Source organism: Monodelphis domestica, chromosome 3, assembly GCF_027887165.1.
Source record: "Monodelphis domestica isolate mMonDom1 chromosome 3, mMonDom1.pri, whole genome shotgun sequence".
Lineage (NCBI taxonomy): Eukaryota > Metazoa > Chordata > Mammalia > Didelphimorphia > Didelphidae > Monodelphis > Monodelphis domestica.
The window spans coordinates 309,591,049-309,617,717 of NC_077229.1; the positions used below are offsets into that span (position 1 = coordinate 309,591,049).

The 26,669-nt window shown below is 34.6% G+C and overlaps 1 protein-coding gene across 8 annotated transcripts in view; it reads left to right on the forward strand.

Moving 5' to 3' along the window:
• Positions 1-26,669, forward strand: part of CHD7 (chromodomain helicase DNA binding protein 7) — a 241,360-nt gene that overhangs the window by 11,385 nt on the left and 203,306 nt on the right. Inside the window, exon 1 of one of the 8 annotated variants that reach the window (XM_056823958.1) lies at positions 4,077-6,571. The exons of 6 other annotated variants lie outside the window; for them this stretch is intronic. The gene's annotated coding sequence lies outside the window, so the exon portion shown is untranslated. Of the gene's footprint in view, positions 1-4,076; positions 6,572-17,337; positions 19,839-26,669 lie in introns of those variants that run through there. One more of the 8 variants, XM_056823955.1, reaches the window with a different exon arrangement.

The following is a 26,669-nucleotide window of genomic DNA, read 5'->3' on the forward strand; positions in this document are numbered from 1 at the left end:
ATTTCACTTTTTCTGTTCACTAATGACTCAAGAGAGAATAAATATTGCCTTGGACGGTTCTATTTGACTGACTCAGGACAATGGAAGAATATCCTACACCTATACTTTTCAAATCTATTCTTATAAAATTGGATTCTCTACAAAAAGAAATCAAAGAGGTTGAATATAGTTAAATAATTACTATTAGCAACAGAATTTCTCTTAACCAAAATTTCATAGCTTTTCAAATGGAAATTCATTTCTTCCTCATGTGACTAGAAGGAATTTAACCTCCTATTCATTGCTGTATGTATTGGGATGCTTATAATATCTCAGTCTTCCAAGCTACTACCATGAGATTCCTTGCATAGCACCTAATCCTTTTTCCTTAGGCCCTCCCCCACTATTTTCCTTTGAAATAACAACTGTTTAGCATAAAATTTGTCTTCATCAGTGTGTAAGCAATCAAATAAGCTGCTCTTTGCCACTGACTAGGTTGGAAGGAATGGGAGAGAATTAGTTTTCATTTTCTACCCAGCCACCTATCATCCTGCTTCTTCCTTATCTCTGCCTTTCTCCAATCTCTCTTTTAAGCTTTGAAGATATGCATCATCAGTGCTATGATCTGCTACTCCTAACCCTATAGGGGAGAGAGAAGCAATGAGCTGAACCTATACCAACTTCCTGGTCCATTTTCTTCTGGATCTATCTACAAAGTAGAACAGTTTGGTGATTTTCAAGGAACTAATATAGTTATTTTAAAGGCATAAAAATAACTTTAAATGAATCTAAACCTGTGATTTAATATATATCCAGAACTCTTGGCATGACAATTACTTCTTTTAATGTAGTTCAGGATCTTATCTTTAGGTTCTAGTCTTAGTTGCATGGGGCACTGATGTGGCTAAGGGTCTTATGGCTACCTGGACAATATTAAGGATTAGATTTAATACCAGATCTTTTTTTTTTTTTTAATTAAAAACCCTTACCTTCCATCTTGGAGTTAATAATGTGTATTGGCTCCAAGGCAGAAGAGCAGTAAGTACTAGGCAATGGGGGTCAAGTGACTTGGCTCAGGGTCACACAGCTGGGAAGTGTCTGAGGCCAGATTTGAATCTAGGACTTCCCATCTCTAGGCCTGACTCTCAATCCACTGAGCCACCCGGCCTCCCCCAAAACCAGATCTTTTTGACTCAAAGTTAGCACTCTCTTTATTGTGTCAAACCGAGTCTCTGAACACCCCCCCTCCATAGTATAGATAAAGCAAAATAACAATACTTAGCAATGTTTGTTAAAAAACACTAAAGTACGTATTAGGTAAATGGCGCTGCTAGATGCTGAGATGCTGGGGAAAGTGCAAAGATAGACAAATTACTGTCTTTGTCTTCAATGTGTTTACAGTCTATAAAATGGTTCTTTACTTTCTCCCTCTTTTTGCTGACATCCAATAAATTGCTAATTTGGTTGCTTTTACCACCCAAATGCCTTTTCCTTACATTATCCTTTTTTATTTCTACTGGCTCTACCTAAGTTTAGAATCTTTTATTAATTGAAGTAGTTTCCCAACTTATCTCTGCTTTCCTCTTCATTCTATGCTATCCTTTGCTGATAGATTAATTTTCTTATAGGACAGTTCTGATCATGTTGCCTTTTCTGCTTCTACACTCCCCTACTCCCATTAAAAACTCCACTAGTTTCCTATTGCCCTCTAAGTGAGGTCCAAATTCCTCAGCATAGGTGTTGAAAGTTTTTTTTCTGAATTCCTAGAGCAGAAATACTTTTTTCTATGAACCTATGTCCCATCCCCTAAAAACAACAACGAAAGAAAATCATCTTCCCTTCAGTGAACCTTTATGTTGTTCTGAACTTTTCTTAAAACATCTATGATATATTATATATTATTAATTTGTGTGCTTGTTTTGTCTCTCATACTAGACTCAGGATTTTTAATGGCAAGGGACTACCTTATTCTTTGAATTGCTTTCTCGTTTGTCTTCTCAGAATCATGCACATAAAGTTATTAAGTTTTAATTATTTACTGGAATTTCTTAATTTTAAACATAATTTTATATTCTATTTATTTTAGATCTAAAATATTTTAATTATGATGGTTTATGGTTCAACTTTAAAATTCAAGTCTTTTTTTTTTTAACATTTTAGCATTGATCTAGATCATTTAGATACTGTACCTTTTGTCAGGAAAGTTACATTGGCATGAAGGAATTTTATCTAAGACAAAGGTAGACAATTAAAAATAAAAAGTTTTTTTCACAGTATTGATGTGAAAATTTAGGAATTATTTTAGGAAATTATACAAAACTGTTTATTGTAAAAGGTGGGATAGATTATTTTCTTTTGAGAATTTATTCTAATAATATTTTTCTTTAATGAAAATTGTTGTATTTTACCATTTCTACCTAACATCTGATAAAGACTTAATTTTGCTCATTGTGGCATGGAGTTTACTCTGGGGAGTGCAAAGTGAAAGAACTAGCAGGTTCTATAACATTTTACAACTTAGAGTTCAGATCTGGTAACCAACTCTATAGCTGTATTATAGGGCTTAGTCTAACAAAGAATAGAGGGATTCATTATCAGAAAGGTTGGCCACCAGGTCATGAATAACTCATGATAACTCATGAAGTTGGTCTTTTTAAAAGGGGGGGGCACTGGGTGTTATTGGAATTTGTATAAATGGAAAGAGTACAAAACAACTATTTCTAGAGCAGTTAGTTGTATATTAAATATTCTTAATATCATCTACAAATTTTACTCAGAATTCTCAGAGTGTTATTTTACTTTGAAAAGGAAAGTTCTAAATAATCACATTAAATATAAAAACGCTTTGGAAATGTTAACTTAAACTCATAGTACTTTGTGAGTCTGACAAATAGGTTAAAATGGATAATTAGTTTAATCTCCGAAAGCATAGTTTTCCTTTAATAAGGTATTAAAAGAAATAGATCTGATGATTTTTTGCCTGTTAGTACAATACTGGAGTAAATGTAAAAAATTTTTCTTTGGGGTTTATGTTAAATTTTATGCTGTATGATAGGGGGAAAATTCTTAACCATATTTATCTTATAGCAACCAAAAACTTGTATGGTAGCTCCCATTTCCAAAGTAGTGATTACTATAATATAGTTAATATTTGAAAGTAATTATTTTGCTAAGGCTACTGACTTCCAATTTATGTGGCCAGCTTTATTTTCAAGATTACTTAAAAACAAAGGCTATACCTCAAAAGTTTTATTTAGGGTCTCATTTGGTTCAGTTTTATCTAATGCCTGTCTAAAATGATATATGCATACAAGTTATAAAAGAAGCATATATAGAATCAGAAAATCTGTGAATGTCAGAATTGCAAGGAGAAACCCTAGGTTTATCTAATCCAAAACCTATACCAGGGCCTTTTTTCTTTCCTCATACTCCTTGAATCAATCTCCTTCAATCAATCAGCAATATTTTTGTTAAGTGCTTACTATATTTCAGGCACTATAGTAAGGGTTAGGAATATAAAGGAAAAATGAAAGCAGTCTCTGCCCTTAAAGAACTTCTGATAAAATGCAGAATGCCCTCCTCCTGGCCAAATGTAAGTTCCTTGAGAGTAGAAGTTCATAGTTTTGTCTTTCTATCCTAGCACCATGCTTTGCTACAGTGATTAAGAAATGTTAATTAAATTGATTTTTATAGCATTTCATACTATTGGCCGTTTTCTCTTTTGAGACTTGACCTCTCTTGGCTTTTGTGACACTACACTTCCGGTTTTTAGATGATTTTAAAAATCTCTCCCCTACATTTTATGATCCAGATCCTCCTTCCTCCCTTGTCTCTCACTTGATGATCTTTCTTCTTCCTGCTTGGATGAATACTGATGTTTGCTAAGGTTCCATTTGCCAAAATATATATATATATATATATATATATATATATATATATATATATAAGTCAATTTAATGTCTCTAGTGATATTAACTATCAGTCATTTCAGTTCAGTCAGTTCAGTCATTTTAGTCATTTCCAACTCATCATAACCTTATTTGGGGTTTTCTTGTGTAAAAATTAAATTAGTCTCTAGTAATAGAAATATAATCTTTATGAGGTTTATTAAGGATTATTAGAAATCAAGGAATAAAGAAAATATAAACAAGAAAACCACGTGCCTAGGGCTGATTAGCCCATTCAAAACCTCTGCTTAGCTTACTCACTACATCTTTGCAAATGGAAGAGAGAGCACGTGTGAGGCAGAGAGCCAGTTAAATACTCATTGTGATCTCGCCCAGGTGGAGACTCAGGTGAGATTATAGGGAATTCTGGGAAATACCAAGGACTTCTAGGGATTGAAGTCTAGGGTTCAAATTTCCATTTTCCATTTGACAGATACTGGAGTATTTCATTTTTTTTCATCAGCTCATTTTACAGAGGAGGACTGGAGGCAAACAGGGTTAAATCACTTGCCCAGGGTCACATGACTAATACGCGTCTGAGGCCACATTTCAACTTGGGAAGGTCAATCTTCCTGACTTCAGGTCTGATATTCTAATCTACTGTGCTACCTTACTGTTCAATATTAACTATTACATGTAGCTAAATGCTAAAATTCCAGTTCTTTATTTCTATGAGATTATTAGATAGCTCTATCTAGATGTCTTGTCAACACTACCAATTAAGCATGTTCCAGTGCACATTTATCACGTTCCTTCCCCAAATAGTTGTTGTTTCACTATTGCTGTCAAAGCACTATCATTTTTTCCTGTAATTGGGGCTTGAAATTTTGTAAATAAACTCTTCCTTCTACACCTTATATGCCAACCTGTGAAATCCTACCTACCCTTTAAAACCCAGCGCTCAAATTCTTGGATCCGTCCAGCCAGTAGTTGTATTCTCTTCTTTAGAAATATTTTTAATATACTTTTTAAAACCTTAAAAATTTTTTTAAACCCTCATCACATTTTGCCTTATAGTGTTTTCCTGCCTCTTTGACTTTACTTATACTTTCTGCATGTCTAGGTCATTCTTTGTCCCTTTCTTTGACTGTTGGATCTAGCCTTTACAGATGAGCTCAAATTGCTGTCATTTCCATGAAGCCTCCTCCATTTGGTAATGATCTTTCCCTTCTTGGCCATCATATAACTCTGGTCTCTGATGCACTTAAGTATTTTGTATTATAGTTTTTTGTGTGTACGGAATATCTTCCTTCTCGACTAGGCTCCATGAGGTTAGAGTTTATGTTGTATCTAAACTTTATATTTTTCCTAGTGCTTCCCAGAATCTTCTGTATATAGGAGACACCTAAATGTTTATGGAAATTGAACTTATTCATCTATCATCTCTTAGCCTAAAGTATAAATTCCATGATGCATAGTACCTACTGTAGTACTTGCACATAGGAGGACTCAAATAAGTGAATGTAATTAACAAGATATAGGCATTTCATAACTTAAGAACACTTGACTTGTAAATGACCTCATGTGTCCATGTCTTTAGACAGAGTCCATGGGGTAGAGTCCATGTCTTTAGTAGAGCAGCAAGCTCTGTCTTCGAACCTCATGTTCCACAATTTAGAGAACCTGGGGAATAATGGCTATTTCAGTTACATAAATGTAGTTAAATTAGCAATACCTATGAATATTGTTTGGTCTTCCCTTGCCTTTTCTCACATCAAGCTCTTTTTACCTCAGTGGAATGGAAGAGAATACTCTGAGCATCTCTAGTAGGAACTTAGAAAATAGTTCTCACTTTCCCCTTCCTTCCATAGAACTATTTTAATTAATGTTGATTTGTTGTCATTGAAATAATGTGCTTTAGATACTTTATGGATTGAGTGTTGTTTTTTTTTTAGATTGGTTTGGGTACCTCAACCATTTATAATATTTCTTCTGTGGGGAAAAAAATCATTCACCATTTGAAACAACAGACTTAGAAAACTTTGGGAAAAAATCCACTGGTATGTTGAATATTCTTTATAAAGACGTTCACTTCATAAGGTAGGTGGAGGGTGGCAGGATGAACCCATTTTATAACCTTACTGCTATATGTAGTTGTTTAAGATGACCCTCAGGAAATTTAAATTTAAGGAAGAAAAAGCCATTTTGGAACAGGGTTACATAAATGAAGAACTAAAAGAATCCTAAAGAGGAAAAGTTAGTTATCAGCGCATGCTTGGTATTAAAAAGAAAAGAATAGATTTATTTTAAATTTAACACTTCCAAAGAAGAAATTCTTTTCATTCAAGGCTATGGAAATTATATATATACTTTGGAAACAACAAAGGAAACGTATACTTGTGATGTATTTGAGGGATGAATTTTTTAATCCTTACACTTGCTGTTACTAAACCTTGTATTTTCTTCCCCCTTTTTCTCACAAATTAAAGATGTGAATTTACAAGTTTTTTAATCTGTCTAATAGTCAGACTCTCGAACATCTCTAGATTGTTCAATATCTGACAGTGTACTCTGTGCCTAGAACTTTGCTAGCAGTTATGAAGGATACAAATGTGTTTGTGACATAACATGTTCTTTGCTCCTAAGGGAATTTCTAGGACAGTGGGGGAGAAAAGACCAACACTTGTGAAACTATAAAGAATGAGGTATATATCATTGAGTACTAATCACATTTTAGTGGGAATAGAGAAGTGAGAGATTAGTGTGACTATTAGCAAAGAGAATAGACAAGTAACATATCTGGGGGGAGGTAGAACTTGGGGAGAGCTCTAACAAAGGGGAGTAATACCTTTAGATTAGACTAGGTAGTCACAGTCATAGATTGGTAAATGCATATGGTGTTTGCATGGCACCAGCTAAACAAAGAGGTAAGAGCCCAATGAATGGAAGGTACAGAATATTAGAGTGGAAAGAGTGCTCTTGGCATAGAGGACCCAGGCACAAATCTTATCTCTGCTAGGTACTGCCTATATGACTTCGAGCAATTCACTGCCATCTCTCTGGGCTTCAGTTTTCTCATTTGTAAAATGAGAAGGTTGGACAATGTAATTTCTAACATCTCTTTCAGCTCTGAAGTTAAAAATGACTTGCATTTGTTCTATACATAACATGCTAAACACCACCCAACTGAATATAGATTTGTAAAGGGGTATCTACTATGTGTAAATCACTATATTAAATACTTATAAATCTTTTCTTTTTGAGAGAGGGGCATGGTTCTGTGACTTATTGGTTTGGGAAAATTAATCCTGGTCTACTAGAACTACTTTTAGATTAGACTAGGTGGCCACAGTTCCAGATTTGTAAATGTATGGGGCATTTGCATGGCATAAGCTAAGCTAAGAGGTAAGAGTCCAAGGAATGGAATGTACAGAATGTTAGAGTGGAAAGAGTACTGGACTTTCTTGGCAATTTCCTCAACCAATGCAGATTGATAGCTCATGTGTAATATAGTTTTAGAGAATTGTCTTGGGCACTAATAGATCAAGTACTAGCTGATGGTCTCACAGGTAGTATGAGTATGCCAGAGGCAGAACTAAAACCCAGTTTCATATAACATACAACTTTTTAGGAGCTTATTATACTTTATTTTTGTATGGGACTTGAAAGTTTATTATATAGTTTCACAAAAAAAGAATCCCATTGTCTCTTTCAATAGAATGTAAACTACTTGAAGGCAGAGAATGTTTCATTTCATATTTATCTTTCTTGTGCATAGCACAGCTCCTAAACATAGTAGTTGCCTACTAAATACTTGTCAATCAATTGATTGTTGGAGAAATGGGGAGGAGGGGGAAAGTTGACTGTAGGGTGGGCCAACTATATGAAAGAATTTAAAAAATGTTGTACTTGAATGCATTAGAGAGCAATGGTAGTAGTCTCTTGAGGAACTGAGTTGAAAAATCATGGAGAATGGGAGAGGTGCTCTAAGGCTGGAGAAAGACAAATGTCTAAAAAAAAAAAAGAGGAGTGTAGGGGGTCATTCTTTAGCCCTGATAGCAAAGTACTAGAATATATTGTTGAAGAGAGGGTTTGCAACTCTGGAAATGAAGTTTCACTGAGAGCCAGCATGGTGTTGTCAAGAACAGGTCATGGCAGACTAACTTTTTATCTTTTTTAATAGTATTAATAGTCTGGTAATGAGGGAAATAGTGTAAAGAGAATATGAACTCACCTCTCAGGGTTGTTTTTAGTATCAAATAAGATAATATTTGCCTAACTCTTAGCACAATGCCTGGCACATAGTAGACACTATATAAATGCTAGTTACTATTATTAAAACAAAACATTTGACAAAGCCTTTTATACTATCCTTATGGATAAACTAGATAGATGAATTAAGAACTGTTTGAACAATTGGTCACCTGAAGTCAACATAACTGGGTTTGTGTCAAGTTGGAGAGAGGTCTAATATGGAAGTGTCCAGGAATCTTTCCCATTCTTGGTTTTCTGCTATTAAACATTTAAGTCTATTACTTGGCTGATGTCATACCTGGCTTGATTATTAAATTTCTTGATATGAAGCTTGGAGAGATAACTAACATGCCGGGAAGTTGGGAAAATTTTTCAAAAAATTGGAATGATGAATTGATGAATTGAATCTAAGATGAATAGTAACAATACTAATTCAAATTTGAGAAGACCAGAGATCATGCCATAGATTGGTTGAAGTAATGGAAATATTGAGCTTGGAGAAGAGAATGATTAAGAGATCATATAATAGCAGCCTTAATATATTTAAAGTACTCTCATATGGAAGGGAAGGCTAGACTTGCTTTGTTGGGAACCAGAATGCAGAACTAGGAGCAGTGGGTGAAGCAGATTTAGTGTTGTTTTGAGGGAAAATTAAAACACACACACACACACACACACACACACACACACACACACACACACACCCCTACCCCTTACATGGAGAGGTACCTATTCTGGATTGAACTGCCCCTGGAGAGAGTGACTTTTGCCTTACTGGAGGTTTTCATGTAGAGGCTGGATGACCACTTCTCAGTGATGTTGGAGAGTAAATTCTTATTCAGTTTAGCCTGTCCACTGATTAGCCTGTCTGTGAGGTCCCTTCCAGCCTGAAAATTTGATGATTTTGATTTTGATAATATTGCTTGCATAGAAGTTTCCTTCATAAAACTAATCCTGTTCATTCCAGGTCATTTCAGTTCAACATATTTTGTTGAGTTCTTATTTTGTGAAAGACTTTGCATCTTTTGAATGATGAATCTACTTATTATTGTTGTTATTATTATTTTACCTTTTTTTTGCTTTAGTTCACAGAATCATAGACTTTGTGAAATAAACAATGAGTTTGGTTTGCTGTGATTTTTTTTTTCTTAACATGTTGGGTAATAGTGAACATCACTTCCCTTTACAACTGCTTAAAAGCCATAACTTTTATTGAAAATTTCTTCTGTTAAAATATTTAGAATATATATGTATATATATATATTATAACTGTACTTGACAAATACCAATTTCTATATATAAAAAATAAAGAATGGAAAGAGATTTGTATACAAAACCATAAATCTCTTACAGCATGCCTTTTTCAGAGTGATTTTCCTTAAGTGCAGGTCTGATCATGGTTGCCTGGGTCCTACTTAGTAACTTACAATCACTCCCTATTGCCTTCAGGATCAAATACAAAATGCTTTGTTTGGCATTCAGAACTCTTCATAACTTAGCCCCCTTCTATTTCTCCAGACTAATTACATATTACTCCCAACTATGTACTCTTCTATCAAATGAAATTGATCTCCTAGCTTTTTCACAAGACACTTCATCTCTTGACTTAAGACATTTTGTTGTTGTCCTCCATCCCTGGGATGCTCTTTCTCTTCAATTCTGCCTCCTGACTTGCCTGAGTTCATGTAAGTCCCAATAAAATTCCCATCTTTTATAGTAAATCTTTCCTAACCCCTCTTAATTCAAGTGACTTCCCTCTTATTTTATATACATCTTGCTTTGTATATATTTGTTTGCTTATTGTTCTCTTCTATACGACTGTGAGTTCTTTGAGGATTGAGATTGTCCCATCTTTTTAAAAAACCCTTTATGACAAATAAGGGTAAAGAAGCAATATGAATTCAAACATTGGCCATTTTGTCTTTATTGATATCTTTTTGAAAATAACTTTTTTTTGGAATATATCCCTTATTCCATTCCTACCCAAATGAGCCTTAATTTATAACAAAGAATTGAGAGAGACGGAGAGAAGCAATTCAAATTAAAAACACACCAGTTGTTCTGACAGAATATACAATATTGCATATCCATACTTGTGTATCTCTTCCAAAATGGGAAGATGATACATTTGGCCAGCTTTTTCTTGGTGTTAAATTTGGTCATTATAATCACAGCGTTCTTTTTCTGTTCTTTTTACTTTGTAGTCACTATGTATTTCTTTTAGTAATGTTTACTTCACTTTTCATCAGTTTATATAATTGTTTCAATACTTTGAAATCTTCACATTCTTTTCTTTTGTTGCAACATTCAATTGAAAACATTTATGCATTACTTATTCTGTGTACTGGAGCTAGAAAGAAAAAAGTAAAAGCTGTCCTTATCCTTCAGGAGCTTACTGTCTAATAAGAAGAGAAAACATGTATGTGTATGTATACAATGTAATAAAATCTCATATTTCATGGGTATTTGTCAAGTATAGAGCAACAAAAAATAATTCTAAATATATTAAGATGGTTTTTGAGAGCAGGCACTAGCGGGGGAGGGGAGGAGGGGAGAGGAAAGGCCTCATGTAAGGTATGATTGAGTTAAGCCTTGAGAGAAACTAGGGATTCTGAGAGAAGGAGCATTCCAGGCATTGAGGACAACTGATATAATAATAGAATGGAGGCAGGAGAAGGGAGATGCCATGCTGTTTTGAGGAACATATCAAGAAGTCCAATTTGGCTGGACTACAGTGTGTCAGAGAAGTAATGTTCAATAAGAGTGAAAAAGGTAGGGTAAGACAGGCTGTAAAAGACTTTAAATGTCAAAGACAATAGAGTTTACATTTGATTCTTTAAGTAATATTGAAGACTCAGTAAGGAAGTGTCATGGTCAGATTTAGACTTTAGGAAAATCTATTTTTCAGTTCTATGAAGTATGAAATAGAGAAGGGAAAAATTGTGGCAGAGTGGTCAATTAGAAGGTTATCAAACTGAACCCACTATTTGACAGAAACTGGTGGGAAAATTGGAAAACAGTATGGGAAAGATTAGGTTTAGATCTTACACCCTATGCCAAGATAAATTCAGAATGGGTAAATGACTTAAATATAAAGAAGGAAATTATAAGTAAATTAGGTGAACATAGAATAGTATACCTGTCAGATCTATGGGAAATGAAAGAATTTAAGACCAAGCAAGAGATAGAGAATATTACAAAATATAAAATGAATAATTTTGATTACACTAAATTAAAAAGGGTTTATACAAATAAAACCAATGCAAACAAAATTAGAAGGGAAGCAACAAATTGGGGGAGGGGTCTATAACAAAAACCTCTAACAAAGGTCTAATTTCTCAAATTTATAAGGAGCTGTCAATTGTACAAAAAAATCAAGCCATTCCCTAGTTTATAAATGATCAATGGGCATGAATAGGCTTTTACAGATAAAGAAATAAAAACTATCAATAAATACATGAAAAAATGTTAGAAATCTCCCATAATTAGAGAAATGCAAATCAAGACAACTCTGATGTACCATCTCAGAACCTAGAAGATTGGCCATTATGACAGTAAAGGAAAATAATGAATGTTGGAGGGGATGTGCCAAAATTGGGACACTAATATACTGCTGGTGGAGTTGTAAATTGATACAACTATTCTGTAGGGCAATTTGGAACTATGCCCATAGGGCTTTAAAAGAATGCCTACTCTTTGATCCAGCCATACCACACACTGCTGGGATTGCACCCCAAAGAGATAATAGGGAAAAATACTTGTACAAAAATGTTTATAGTTGAACTCTTTGTGGTGGCAAAAAATTGGAAAACGAGGGGATGCCCTTCGATTGGGGAATGACTGAACAAATTGTGGTATCTGATGGTGATGGAATACTATTGTACTGAAAGGATTGATGAACTGGAGGAATTCCATGTGAACTGAAAAGGCCTCCAGGAATTGATGCAGAGTGGAAGGAACAGAACCAGGAGAACATTGTACACAGAGATGGATACACTGTGGCACAATTGAACATAATAAACTTATCTACTAGCAGCAATGCAATGACCCAGGACAATCCAGAGGAACTTATGAGAAAGAACACTCTCCACATCCAGAGAAAGAACTGTGAGAGCAGAAATGCAGAAGAAAAAACATGATCGATCATGTGGTTTGATAGGGATATGATTTAGGAAGTTGACTTTAAATGATCACTCTATTGTAAATAGTAATAACATGGAAATAGGTTTTGAACAATGATACATGTAAAACCCAGTGGAATTGCTTGTCAGCTCAGGGAGGGAAAACTACTGCATTAGCCTGCTCATGGGTCAGCCTGCCTCAAGCTTATCCCCTCTTTAATTCATCCTCCATTCAAACTATTCAAGGGGAAGGGTGATGAGGATCTGAAATAGAATAATAGCTTTGTGATGGACATGTGAGAAATGTTATAGATGTAGAAACAATAAGATTTAGCAACTGATTGGATATTTGGGGCGAGTGACAGTAAGGATTCAAGGATGACAATGAAGTCAGGAATCTGACAAAGAATAGTCTTTCATCTTTAACAGAAATAAAGAAATTCAGAAGGGTTTGGATATTGTGCATGAAAGATAATGAATTAGTTCTGGATATGTTCAATTTGACATATGTTTGGGGTATCCATTGAAATTGATTAGAACATAGATGACAATGTTGAATTGGAGCTCTGGGAAGATACTGTAGCTTGGAAATATAGATTAGACTTTAGAGAAAAATTTCCAGTAAAAGACGGAATTTTTATTGGAACTTATTAAAGGTTTTGATTGCCAAATGGAGGATTTTGTATTTTATTCTGGAGGGAATAGAGAACCACTGAATTTTATTGAGTAGGGGGATGATATGATAAGATCTGCACTTTAGGAAAATCACTTGTGAATGGAGGGTGAATTAAAGAGGGGATAAGCTTGAGGCAGGCTGACCGATGAGCAGGATAATGCAGTAGTCTATATGTGAGATGATGAGGACCTGTACCAGAATGATGGTGGTTTCAAAAGAGAGAAGGGGGCATATTCAAAAGATTTTGCGAAAGTAGAATTGATAGGCCTTGGCCTCAGATTGGATATGGGATGTGTGTGGGGTGGGAGATAGTGAGGAGTCGAGGATAACACATAGGTTGCAAGGCTGAGGGACTGGGAGAATGGTGTTACCTTCTATAATAATAGAGAAGGCAGGGAGGGAAGGAAGGTTAAAGGGGAAAATTTTTGATTTTTGAGCACGTAAAAGAATTTAAGATATCTACTGGATATTCAATTTTAGATATCTAAAAAGCAGTTGGAGATGTGAGATTGGAGGCCAGCAGAGTGTTGTCAGCACAGTAATAATAATTAAATAATAAGAGCCAATATGATCACTAAGTGAAGTAGTATAGAGGGTGAAGAGAAGAGGGTCCAGGGCAGAGACCTGAGGAATACCTGTGGTTAGAGGGCAACAATGTATAGGCAATAATTAAATTAATATGAACTGATGAAGTCACTGATTAAAGAGAGAAGACGACGCAGGACAGATACCCACAATTTGCTGCTATATTTTGTGTGTTGTTCTAGCACAGATGACTGAAAACAAGTGGTCAAACTGGTAGAAGGAAAATTTGCTTCATCACAAATTGATGGTATTCTACTTGATTCCCAATTCTTTGCTGCTATAAAATGTGCTGCTATGAATATTTTGGTCTCTATAAGTTCTTTCTGTCTTTGAGATCCTTGGAATATATTCCTAAAACTCATATCTCTGTGTCAAAGGGTATGGACATTTTAGTGGTATTATCATGATTCTAAATTGCTTTCTACAAAGACTGGCCAAGTTTACAGCTCCACCAAGTTTGTATGCCTGTTTTTGTATAATACCTCCATCATTGCCTTTCTTTTCAGTTTGCTGTAGGGTTCTCCTGATTTTCATTTCTTTTATTAGGATCATAGGTCTAGAACTAGTAGAGACCTCAGAGGCCATCTCGCACAACCCCTTTATTTGGGAAACTGAGCTTCTGGGAGGTTAAATGAATTGTTCAAAGTCATATAGATCCGTATTGAGTCTGAAGCAGAATTTGAACCCAGGCTGTATGACTTTAGAGCAAGTTATTTCTGTTCCTTGACTGTGATACCTCCTATCAATGATTTGGAGAGGGCTTTCACATGGTCATTGATAGTTTTCTATTATTCCTTTTAGAACTCTTTGTTTATATCCTTGGACCATTTAGTCAGTGAACAAGAAGTTATAAATTTTATAACATATCTTAGAACTCTACCAGTAATTAACTTCAGGCTTACTGACCCATTACAAGTTAGTTCAACTTTTGGCCATCTCCAGTCCTGCACAACTTCTCTAGTTTCCACAATTTTTGTAAGTTCTTCAGCAAGGTTCAGCAATTGCAGCTGCTATTTCTTTCACTCTCCTGATTTGTAGTTCATTTCATCCTGCCCACTTAAACTCATTGAGGACAGATAGGTAGTCTCTTGCCATATTTTCACTTATCTTTAGTTTGTTTCAGTTAACCATTTTAATTTTTACCTTTCTTAGTCTCCTTGTAGAAACTTATGTGTCCTAGTAGAGAAAACTGAAATAAGATAGGTGTAAAATAGTTTTGTCTTGTCTTTTGTTGCCCATTCTTGGATTCTCATTCAATCCTGGTAACAATTTTATTTATTTTTCTTCTTACTCTCAATAGTTTTCTTAAAGTCTTAATTGTTTTTCTTAGTATTAACTGAAAGCCTGAGCTCATCATTTGCTTAAGCCTTCTGACACAATTCTTATAGCATAGCACTGACACTTATCTGCATTTATCTATTTTTGCTTATATCTTTTATTCTTGTCCTTTAAAACTTTTATTTGGTTGATGTGTTCCATCATTTTCTTTTAGAGAACCATCATGTTCTTTGTCATTGCAATAATTTACATCCCTTTTAATATGACTTAAATATTTCAAAAACTTAGTCCCTAAGATTTTACCATTTCTTTGTCTGAGCTCTTTGGAATAAACTTTTAAAAATTCCAATATGTACACCAGGAGATCTTGCATTCCCTTTCTTACCTACAAATACTATATTAAGATAGCTTGGTATTCTAGCACTTCCCCCTCCAAATTCTGGTCATTTCTCCTTTAGCAACCAGTTCCTCTTTATTGTTCAGTAAGATTAGATTAGATTAGATTTAGGGGAAACTGGAGGTAGGAGGCCAGTGTAGTAATCCAGCCATTAAGTGTTGATATTATGGACTAGGGTGTTCATAGTGGAAATGGAAAAAGAGCTACAAATCCTAGAGGAATTTAAAAGGAATAAATAGTAGGCTTTGGTGAAAATGTAAGGAATATAAGAGATGGATGAATCAAAGGTGATGCAAAAGTTTGTTAGCCAGGGATTCTATAACCATTTTAATTGATCATAAAGTTTTCCTTACAGGCAAAAAGTGTATATTTTTTCATTTTATTTCTTTTAAAATATATTTTCATTTATGCCTTTTATTTATATTATTTACATATGCCTTTTATTTATTTTACATCACCTGCGTCTTCCAATGTAACCCTCCCCCACTTCCTACGAGTAAGCCTTCTTTCATAGCAAACATTAAAAAATAGAAGAAAAAAATGTTCAATAAAACTAATTAGTACATCAAAAAGTTTGACATCTACAATGTTTCATACCTCTGTAATGAATAAAGGAAAAGTTTATTTTGAACTCAGATCTAAATCTGTTTACGCACTTTTAGAAATATTGTTTATATATATGTATATGTATGTATACATACATATATATATATATATATATATACACACAGTTCAAACCCTGAAACACTGATTTGTTAGGAAAGAAATAGAGTGACATTTCAAGTCATGAAAAAACTATTTCCTTTTGAAACAATAATATATTTTGGTAACAGAATTAATTTACCAAAGTCAGAATCTTAAAAATTAATTCTTTTGGCTTTCTATCTTTAAATGTGACTAGTTTTACCTTTTCTCTAGTTTAATATATTATTTTTTGAATTAAAAAAGACTTATTTATTGAAGGAATTTAAACAAAACAGATAATTCTTGAATAAAATAAAAAGTTTCCAACAAATAAAATATGAATTCATTAAGTCATCTCACACAAAATCTGGCAGGGAAAAAAACCTCCACAAATAGCAACAATTGTACAAACTCCAGAATTAAGCCATGATAAAGTATTCAGTCACTCTTGGTGCTACCCAATGTGCTCACTATCAATACAGAGCTTGCCATGGCTTTTGGAGACAAATCTTAATCTGAATTTACATCCATCAGAGTATCCAGTAGGGGTAGGGTTGATGTCCACTTTGCTCAAGCAACAAGAGAGTTGTCAGCACCTCCAAACCAGCATATTAAATATCCCTTAAATATAAGTGAGAAACAAAAGGACAACATGAGCAGAAAGATGCTAGTAGGTAAAAATAGCTACTATGTACAGCATGGAACATACAGGCTTCTTGGGCAGTGGCTATTGGAACAGCAAGATATGAGACTAGTTTATGAATCATATAAGGGACCCATTCCTGACTCTGCTAGACATCAAGGTCCTTCCCATCAGACTGAGACATCAAATGGGTCTTTGGGACCAGTTTAGCTATGTCCTTGAGCAATATGATATGATGGAAGTTATATGCCTCATCTTCATATTTGTCCAAATGGTAAATTTGTTTAGTGATATGTTCTTTCCCAGGTGGACCCCTGAACCTGAACTGCCTAACAATAGCTACTCACATGCCTTGTTAAAAATTAATAAATAAACTATTACTAGTTTAGTATTAAATTCAGGACCAACATGACATTGGAATTGGACACTATCAGAACCAAGGTGACATTTATAATTTAACATTTGAAATATCCTAAAAAAGTATTCTTTGATATAAATTTAGATTGGGTCAATTTTCCCTGTCATTGTGATCTGATACAAAGTTTGCCATCTTGTAGTTATCTTTTTCTTTTTAGAAATATAAAGTACAATGATATTACATACATGCATATACATATATATGTGCTATGTTTTGAAACTAACTCAGTGATCTCATAACATTGTGTCCTATGTGAAACAAAATCCTATTAGGTACTATGATAGAAGAAAGTTCTATGAGGAAGTCAAAGTCAAGAAAAAGACTAGAAGGAACTGTCGTATCTCAAAACTAATGGAAATACTTTACTTGAATTCTTTCTGAAATGATTTATTATTAAATTTTGGTATACTTTCGACTTTGGGCTATTTTATTCTTTTTACTCTTTCTACATATTCTTGAATACTTATATAGATTTATTATTTTCAACCTGGAGAAGTGGCTAGCTTACTGCAAAGAACACTATATTTAGAATCAAAAGGACCCTGGTTTGAATCACGGATTTGCTACTTGTTATATGGCCTTAGATAAGTCACTTTGTTCCTCAGTGCCTTAGTTTTCTCATGGAAAAAAAAGGAGTCTGGAATAGATGACTTCTAAGGTCTCTTTCTAGTTGTAAAACTTTCATCTTATTGCTAGCTCATTTAAATGTAATTGAGTTTCTTGTACAAATAAGTTTGAATACAATTGTTATTGCTTTTTCTACTAGTTTTAAAAAGGTCTTTACAGGTGAATTCCTAATTTGCTTAGTATTAACTGTACATTTAACACTCATATTCCAGCATATTTAGTATATTGTTTCTGTAATCTTGCCTAATTGCTTAAATATGTTAGCATGATATTAACATTTGGGAGGTGAGGGGGTATTCTTTAGCTTGGGCTAAAAGGCTTACTGTGTATTGGTGTAAATTGAAGTAGGTTAGTAGAAAGAATTTAACACCTGGAACTCATTCACTTTGGAAGTCTTTTCCTGTAGAATGATATTTTATTTGAGAGCAACTGCTTTGGGGTGGTTTTTTTTATCATGAGGGTGTGTAACATGAGAAAAGATTATTTGTGTGATAGTATTAGAGTTAGATAAATTATTTCAAAACCTCTATATCGGCACAAAAGTATATTAACTTTTTCTGGCATGGTCTAGTGTCATGGTGGCAAACCTATGGCATATGTGCCAGAGGGGGAACTCAGAGTCCTCTCTGTGGCATATGCCCCATCACCCCAGCACAGAGTTTACTACTAGAAAGCCAGAGGGGCAAAGGGCCAGGTTGCTCTCCTCCCCCTCTCCACAGGTGCCTGAGGACATTTTTCACATCACTTGCTCCTCTAAAAATTTTTGCCATCACTGGTCTAGTGAAAAGAAAACTCTGCCTCTGGAATGAAGGAACCCAGGTTGAAATATCATCTTTGTTACCTTTTATGTGACTTTAGATACTTAAATATCTTGGGCTTTAATTTCCTAATCTATACAATGAGTGGCTTGGATTAGATAGCCTCTGAGTTCCCTCAGACTTTGAGATTTATGATCTTGTCCTTCAGTGTATCACCACCAAAATCAAATCTATCTTGACATTCCAAATAGGAAAGAAACATTTCTCCAGGGACCTAGATTGAGAATAAATATGCTGATAGTAATACTGAAAGTCATGCAATAAATATTTATTAAGCACCTACTATATTGTTAAATGCTATAGATTCAAAGAAAGGCAAAAGGCAAATTTGTACAAACAACTATGTACAAAAGATCCAAATATAGTATATATAAGAAATAATTAACAGAGGGAATGAATTAATAAATTAAGAGGTATTGGGAAGGGCTTCCAGTAAAAGTTTGAATTTTATCTTGGCCTTGAAAAAAGCCAGAGTAGTCAGATGGTAGAGTTGAGGAAGGAGGACATTGCCAGGTGTAGTTGACAGCCAATGAAAATAGCTGGAGTTGAGAGATGGAGTATCTTGGTTGAGTAATAGAGGACTAGATTGAAAAATACATGGGTGAGGAGTATCATGGAGGGTACAAAGTATTAGAAGACTTGGAAAGCAAGGAAGGGCTCATGAAGGACTTTTAAAAGCCAAATAGAGGATTTTATATTTGATCCTAGATGTGATAAGGACCATTGGAGTTTTTTGAGTTGTGCGTTGGGGTGACATGGTCACATCTGTGCTTTAGGAAAATAATTTTGATGTCTTGAATGGATCATGACCTTGGCCTGGGGAGAGACTTGTGGCAGGAAGGCATACACTGGCAGTATCAGGAGAGAAGGGAGTATATTTGAGAGATGTTGCAAAGGTGAAATAGGCTTTGGCCAGAAATTGGATATAGATGGTGAAAGATAGTGAAGATTTGAGGATGACACTTAAGTTGTGAGTCTGGGGGAATGCAAGGATCCTGGTGCCCTTGATAGTAATAGAAATATAGTGTGCCACAGATCCAGAATGTGCAACTGGATTTTAAAATACAAAATTTCAATTAGTGGTCATCACTACCTCTTCTATTATATCCCAGACAAGACTTTTGCTCAGCCCCTCAAATTGCTGTCTCATATCTACTTCTTTTCATTGCTAGACAACTAGAATTTTTTTTTGTTCTATTGTATTTACTGTCCACCACCAACTCATCTTCTATATTTTGCTGTTTAGATCTGTCATTTGAAGGTAACTTGTTAAATATGAAAAATTTTTACTGATGGAGATGCACAACTTGTGTCTAACTTTTGTAGGCATAGAAAATTGTGTGGAGACATAAAGTGATTAAAATGGAGGTGGGGGTTGAAAGTCCAAGAGGAATACAACAAGCCAAGAACATTGAGTTCGGACCAGAACGTGGAGTACTTGAAATGCCAATCAAGTCAGATTTTCGATAAGGTAATTGACATGGTTAGGCCAATATTTTTAAAAGCTTATTTGGAGGTGAGATTAGTGAAGAAATAGACTGGGTCAGGGATCTTAATGGGGTTATTACAATAGTGCCTACAGTCATATAAATAATATGTGTCAGAAGCAGGGCTTGGCTTGATTAAGGTATTTCTGCCTCTAAGGTCAGTGCTATCGACTACTTTTATGCTTGTCTCTATGTACTACTTTTCTCCTTACCATATGATCAGAGAACCATAAAATCTGAATTGGAAAGGATCCCATTTATTCCAAACTCAAACCCACTTAAGAACCCTCCCCCACATATTTGGGACTAATGTATGCAACAAGTGGTAACCTGGTCTTTGAAGATTTCTAACAAGATCTTTATCTGCTAAAAGAGTCTATTTCATTTTTGACATTCTAATTGTCAAAAAATATTTTTCTTATATCAATTCTGCCTCTGCCTCTTTGTAACTATTACTGTTCCTAGTTCTCTGGGATCAAGCAGAACAAGTGTGTTCCTTCTCCTACATGATAACCTCTTCAGATGCTTGAAAGATAGATATCTTTAATGTTCATTCTAAAACTTCACTTCTCTAGACTAAACATCCATATTTCTTTCAGTATCCTCCAATGACTTAATCTTGAGGCTTTTTGCTGACTTGGTCACCTTCCTCTGCAATTTCCTTCCTAAAACATGACAGCTTTAACTGAAGATTAATACTTCAAATGTGTTTAGTGGGACTTATCACTTTCTTAGGTTCAGACTTCTTACCTTACTACTCTCTTCACCTGACTTTCTCAAAGATTTCAAATAATTTCTTAACTAAATCCAGTGGCTTTATCTTTAACCTTATTCATCTCTTTGCAGTTTTTGATACTATTGATCACCCTCTGCTCAGGGGAACTTTAATACTTCTCTTCATTTATTTATTTATCTATTTATTTATTTATTTATTCATTCATTCATTCATTTATTTATTTGTTCATTTATTTATCTATCTATTTATTTATTTATCTATCCATCTATTCGTTCATTTATTTATTCATTCATTTATTTATTCATTTATTTATTTATCCATTCACTCATTCATTTATTTATTCATTCATTTATTCATTCTTTTATTTATTTATTTATTTATTTATTCATTTATTTATTTATTTTTGCCAGTCTTTAGCTTCCTTTGAGCCTTCCTCTAGCACTTGACCTGGAAATTTTGTAATATTCAAGACCTTGTTTCCCTGGTAGCCTTATTCATATCATGAATTCCATTATAATCTTTATTATCTTTCTAAAATTTGAAGAATAGATCCCACTACAACATACTTGATGAATAATCTGGCCTATATTTTCTATGTCTATCCTTAATTTTTGTCCTGATCTTTAAGGCCACATTTCCAGTTGCTTGCTGAAAATTTGAAATTTTGTGATTCTATGAATACATTCCCTTCTCTAAACTCATGACTTCCACCCAAGTTTAGGGCCTCATAACTTCTTCCTTGAAATACTTCCCATTGGTCTCTTTTCCCTCTAACCTGTTTCCTCTTTAATTTGTTCCTCCAAATAAGGTTTCTGAGAAACTAGTCTGATTGTCTCACTTTCCTGATTAAAATTTTTCAGTGGCTCTTCTATATCTCTAGGATAAACTACAGACCCACCATAGCTTTTATTTATTTTTTATTATTATTCTTTTTAAAACCCTTACCTTCCATCTTGGAATCAATACTGTGTATTGCTTCCAAGGCAGAAGAGTGGTAAGGGCTAGGCAATGTGGGTTAAGTGACTTACCCAGGGTCACACAGCTAGGAAGGGTCTGAGGCCAGATTTGAACCCAGGACCTACCATCTCTGGGCCTGACTCTCAATCCACTGAGTCACCCAGCTGCCCCCCCATACCATAGCTTTTAAAGCCATCTATAGTATTACCTCATTTCATTATTCATGGATACATACTATATGTTCTAGCCAAAGTGGACCAACCTTCTTTCTCTCACCTCCATGTATTTACATGAATCCTTTTCCTATGCCTAGAATTCATTCCCATTGTCCTACCTTTCAAAAAATTCCCCCCTTCAATTCAGATGCCCTTTCTCTATCAAATTTTAATTGATTCCTTAAGTTACTGATGTTCTCTACTTCTTCTAATGATATTTGATTATGTTGACTTGTTTCAAATTGTCACTATTAACATATATAGGGCATTATATAAACTCATAGATGAGTAGGCTTGGTAGGTACTTCTCTTGGTGATGAAGGGTCACATACTCTGGAGTTGTAATTCTTTGTTTTCTCCTTTGTCCTCACAATATTCTCTGTGCAGGTATAAGAAAGGGATTCTTCAGAAATGATGCTTAAATTATTATTAAATGGCATTTAAGATGTATCATTTAAGACAAATTCCTATGAAAATGAAAACAAAAGGTCAAGTTCACACAGTTTCAGAATATGGCTTGAAGAGTCCTCCAAAGCCCTCTTGCCCAAACCATACCTGAAAAGAAATCCTCCTATGTAATAACAGAGTTGATAAATGGTTAATCCAGCATTTGCTTGAATACCTATAGTAGGGAGTAACTATCATCTCCCAAGACAGTCCCCTCTGCTTATGGACAGCTCTGATTTTTAGAAAGGTTTACTTTATGACAATACCAATTTACCTCTCTGTAACTTCCATATATTGTTCCTAATCTTTGCCTCTGAACAGAACAGAAATACTATCTTTCTGTATAGCATTCTTTATTTCTTGATAAAGAAAATACAATGGTGTCATGTTTTAACTCATGTCCTGCCTAAATAGGAGATAAAGTTCAGTTTTATATGCCTTCAGCTTTTTTCCTCACTCCCCCTTAAGCAGAATACTGAGGGAAGCATTGTGTAATTTAAAAGAACTTTTGTAAGAGGAAAGCTGAAAAAATATGATTGATATAGAATCACAGAATCTGCATTGGAAGTGTCCTCATAAGGCATGTAGTTGAACACATACTGAAAGCATATCTGCAGTATTTCAAGGAGTGATCCAGGTTTTACTTGAATACCTTGAATGATGGGGAAACCATCAGCCAACTCCTGTACTCTGTTCTGATCAGACCAGATCTGGAGAATTGTATTCAATTCTGTATGCCTCATTTTAATAAGGACATTGATCAACTGTAGAGATCAGAGGAGTACAACCTGAGTTTTGAAGAATTTTGAATTAATGACATATGAAGAACAATTGAAGGAATTTGTTTTCAGTAGCCTGGAGAAAAAATCTTTGGTGGGGAACGATAGAGTTGCTATCTTCAAAAACTTGAAAAAACTACCAAATCAAGAAAAATTTAGGCTTCTTTTGGCACTGTAACAAAGAATTGGGAACAATGTGTGGAAATTAGAAAGAGGTAAACTTGATAGTAGGAAAAACTTCCTATTGGAGCTATCCAAACATGGAATTTGCTGCTTTTGGAGATGGTTAGCTGACTTTTCTTGGAATTATTTGAACAGAGGCTGGATTGATGATTTTTCAGGTATGTGATATATGGAAAGGATTCTTTTTTGGGTATTGGATAAAGTATATGGCCACTGAGGCCATTTCATCTCTAAATTATGTAATTCTTGAGGTACTTTGGACTAGCTCTGTTAGTAAGTTTTTTCTTTCTATCCCTCCTAAGTCAGGTGTTCTATATCTTCCACATGATTTTGACTTCTGATCAGAACAAATCCCTTTTTGAGTGACAGCCCTTTTTTAAATACTTGAAGATAGCAATCATGTCTCCACTAAGACTTTCTTTCTTTATGATAAACATCTCCAATTCTTTAACCAATTGTGATATTATGTGATCTTAGGACATTTTGTACCTTTCCATTGCTAATAATATCTTGGCCAGAATTTAACAAAATTATTGCAACTTTGTGAAGTTTAGTTAAAAAAACCCAAACCCATATCTTCTATCTTAGAATTGATACTATGTATCAGTTCCAAGGCAGAAGAGCATTAAAGGATAGACAACTGAGGTGTCACACAGCTAGGAAGTTTCTGAGGCTACATTAGAACCCAGGTCCTCTTTACTATAGGCCTGGCACTTTATCCACTGAACCGTCTAGCCACCCCTTTGAGAAATATAGTTAACTGTGTGCGTATGAAATTAAAATGATGATTCAGGTGATAGTGGAAGTATAACTGGTATGATTTTCATAGCATCTGGCTGCTTCTAGTTAATTTTCCTCATACCTTAAATTAGGAAAACCCTCCATCTCCATGAAAACTCTCAACTTGTTTTTAATATAATATTATTAGTATTCTCCCAGTTACCCATTCTGGAAACTTTGGAATCATTTTTGATTTAAAAAAAAATCCTCTCCTTCCTTCATATTCCATTATATTAGTCAAAGTCTTATTTCTTATACTTCCATAATCTTTCACTTATCTGCATTCTCCTTTTTATCTCCAATATTAACACCTTATTTCAGGCCCTTATTACCTCTTGCATAGACTATTGTAATAGTACTAACTGGTTTCCTTGCCTTTAGTTTGCATTTCTTCCTCCTCCATTTCTGCCCTATTCTTAGTTGCCAGCTTAATCTTCACAGTATTATAGACTGTCAGAATTGATTGGGACCATCCTGGTATCTAATCTGATTTCATAGATAAAGAAACAACAGCTCAGGATAATAGAACCAGCAAGTGTTGTAGCTGAGTCTTGAATCCATATTGACCACCAGTCTAATACTCTTTTTTAAAAAATCAAGCTGCATCTTGTCAGTGTAGAATTTGATCGTCTCTCCTCTCTTAAGAAAAAAAAAAATTCTAACAAGACTCCAAATTCCTTATCCTGGAATTTATGACAAATGAACTCCTTTGCCTTCTCTCCCCCATCGTTCTTATATTTTATACTCTAATCAATTTTGCCATTCTCTATATTCATCCTACCTCCATGCCTTTGCTCTTGCTGTTCCCCATGCTTGAAAGGTCCCATCTATCTTTGTCATCAAAATAATTCCTTACATTTCTATAGCCTTGTAAAAAGCACATTCCTTACAATAATGCCTCTGTGAAATAGTGTATTAGCTTCTTCATTTAATTTAATTTTTTGTTTTTATTTTTGACAAGCATCCTAACCATGAACATTCCTATATAGGAAGAACAGAAAAAGGATTGTATGCAAAACCATAAATTTCCCTCATATATAACTTTATTTCTTTGTTCCAATGCTTTCATCTGAATTGCTTTCTGTTGTATCCATTAAAAAAAAAAAAGCCATCTTCTTTCTTTTCTGGAATTACTTTATCTAGCTTCAATACCCTTCCACTCTCTAAACAAAAGCAAAAACAAAAAATCTCCCTTGTAACAAGTTAGCATAGTGAAGCAAAACAAATCCACATATTATACATTTCTGAAAATATATGTTTCATTCTATGTTTCTAGTCCACTACCTATTAAGAAATGTCTGGGATGGTTTGCATGATGCATCATTGTTATGCTGGAGTCAGTTCATTGAGGTGCTCTCACGACCCTTTGGAACTGTTCATTTCATCATTTCTTATGGCACAAAAGTATTCCATTATATTCACATACCATAATTTGTTCAGCCATTCTCCAATTGACGGGCACCCTACCCTCCTCTAGTTTCTGGTTCTTTCAATGAAAAAGTGCTACTGTGAATACTTTTATACGTATGAGTTTTTTACCTCTGTCTTTTACTTCTTTGTGGCATATGCCACAACTTTTTGACAATCTCTACACCATTCTATTTCTAATTGGACTATCATCTCTATCCCTTTCCCACCAAAACAGTAGCATTGGAGTCATCTGGATTTTGTTAAGCTTCTGTTGGCCTCACCTTTCTAGGATCTAGGCCTCCACAGCTTTTCTGAGCCATTTCCATGACATAATGTAACCATGTACACTTCTCCCATTCCGGGTCTCCTTTACATAATGGCTTCTCCCATTAGAATGCTGTAAGCTCTTTAATAGTAGGTCTGTCTTGCTTATATAATCATCCCTTGCTATATCATGGTTCACTTATTGCAGCTTCACTGTATCGTGGGGTTAAAAAAATCTAATTCTATATAGTGGAGTTTTTGCTATATTGTTGGATCTTGTAGATGAATACCATACTGTATGTACATAATGGAAATGCAGTATGCCACTACTGCTTGCACAAGTTTTCCAAGGTGAGATTATACACAGCACACTATTGGCTGATGGAATGAAAAGTGACCAACCACAGTGCTGTGTTCTGTATCCTGGGTGCTGATTGGCTTAGTGTTTATAAGAATGTGGGAAAGGTTAATAAGAGTATGGAAAGGGTTTATAGGAGAATGGGAAGGGTTTATAAAGCCACATATATGTGTACATATATATGTAATAAAATAAATATGACACTGCTATCTTGCAGATCTTCACCTATTGTGGGGGTCTCTGGAATGTAACTCCTGTGATAGATGTGGGATCACTGTATTTCTACTTAGAAAATTTAGTACAATGCCTGGCACAGAGTAAGTGTTCAAGAAATAGTCTCTCAATTTATCTGTATCTATCTTATCTATATCGAACTATATGTATATATGTCTCTGTCTATCTGTCTACCTACCTATCAACCTATCACCTTCCTCTTAGCGGTATAGAGGTATCATTGAGGCAAAGAGTATTGTGCATAATTGAATACATTTTTGGTATAGTTCCAAATTGCTTTCCAGAATGGATGGAGTGTTTTATAGCCCATCCAACAATTATCATGTTCCTCTTCTGATCTCCTTGCCAATCTGATGGGTGTGAGATAGAACCTTAGTGTTGAGTTTTAATTTATATTTTTCTTATTAGTGATCTGGAATTTTTTCCCTCATCTGGCTGTTGATAGCTTGCTT